The sequence below is a fragment of the Acyrthosiphon pisum genome, chromosome A1 (genome assembly GCF_005508785.2).
Source record: "Acyrthosiphon pisum isolate AL4f chromosome A1, pea_aphid_22Mar2018_4r6ur, whole genome shotgun sequence".
Classification (NCBI taxonomy): domain Eukaryota; kingdom Metazoa; phylum Arthropoda; class Insecta; order Hemiptera; family Aphididae; genus Acyrthosiphon; species Acyrthosiphon pisum.
In genome coordinates, this window is record NC_042494.1 from 169,457,106 (window position 1) to 169,458,451 (window position 1,346).

Here is a 1,346-nt window from a genome sequence, read left to right on the forward strand (position 1 = left end):
TCCTAGGCATTTCATAAATTTCAGGTCACTTAGAAAAAGCATCAGTTAAAATAAAAAACATTTTTCCAGAGACTGGACCCAAAAAATCAATGTGCACTCTGTCGAAAACACCAACACTATCTGGCCACTTAATTAACTTGGCTAATGGTGGGTTCGATCTTGCCTCAACACATAAAATACAACTACTAACAAACTTTTCAATATCTTTATCTAAATTTGGCCACCAAAAATAAGTTCTAGCTAGATTCTTCATTTTAGCTGCACCCATGTGTGCACCATGTAACTCATTAAGTAATCCTTCCTGTAAAACTTTTGGTATGACAACTCTATAACCCCACATAATAATTCCTTCTTCAACGTATAACTCATCTTTTTTATTAATAAAAGTTTTCATTTCTGCTGACATTTCTTCTAACACTGTATCGCCATTAATAACTGATAAAACTGCACTTAGAATCCTATCTTTTTTTGTTTCAACTCTAATCATGCAAGCATCAATAGGACAGGACCTTTCGACAAATTTCAAATAATCCTCACCTAAGTCCTCCTCTTTCACTTCTAAAGGACGTCTAGATAATCCGTCAGCCGCACCATTTTCGCTTCCCTTAATATAAACAATATTATAATCAAAACCAGCTAAAAACATAGCCCAACGTTGTAACTTGCCCGCTGCCATAACTGGTATACCTTTCTTTTCTCCAAATATTGCCAACAAAGGCTTATGATCTGTCCTCAAAACAAATTTTTTTCCTAGCAAATACTGATTTAGTTTTCGAACCGCCCAAAAAATTGCCAACGCCTCCTTGATAATAACTGAGTACTTTTGTTCCGTTTCATTTAAAACTCTTGATATGTATGTAACAGGTTTTTCTATGCCACCAAGTAAAATACAAGATAACACTGCACCTATGCCTTTTTGAAAAGCATCACAACTCAATACTAGTTCCAACGAAGGGTCATAATGCACCAAAATTTCATCCGAACACATTAACTCTTTCGCTTTACAAAAAACCTTCTCACATTTATCAAACCAAATAAACTGTTGTCCTTTTTTTAATAATTGATAAATGGGTTCCATTAAACCTGACAAGTTTTTAATAAATTTACCATAGTAATTTACCATGCCTGCCAAAGCTCTTACTTCATGCACATTTTGTGGTCTAGGGGCTAACTTAATCGCCTCCATCTTAGATTTATCTCTCTTAAGACCTTTAGCACATATTATATGACCTAAATAATGAATCTCTTCTTGAAAAAAACTGCATTTACTCAAGTTCACACGAAAACCTGCTTCTTTTAGCCTACTAAAAACTGCTTTTAAATTATCAGTATGCTCTTCATCCGTA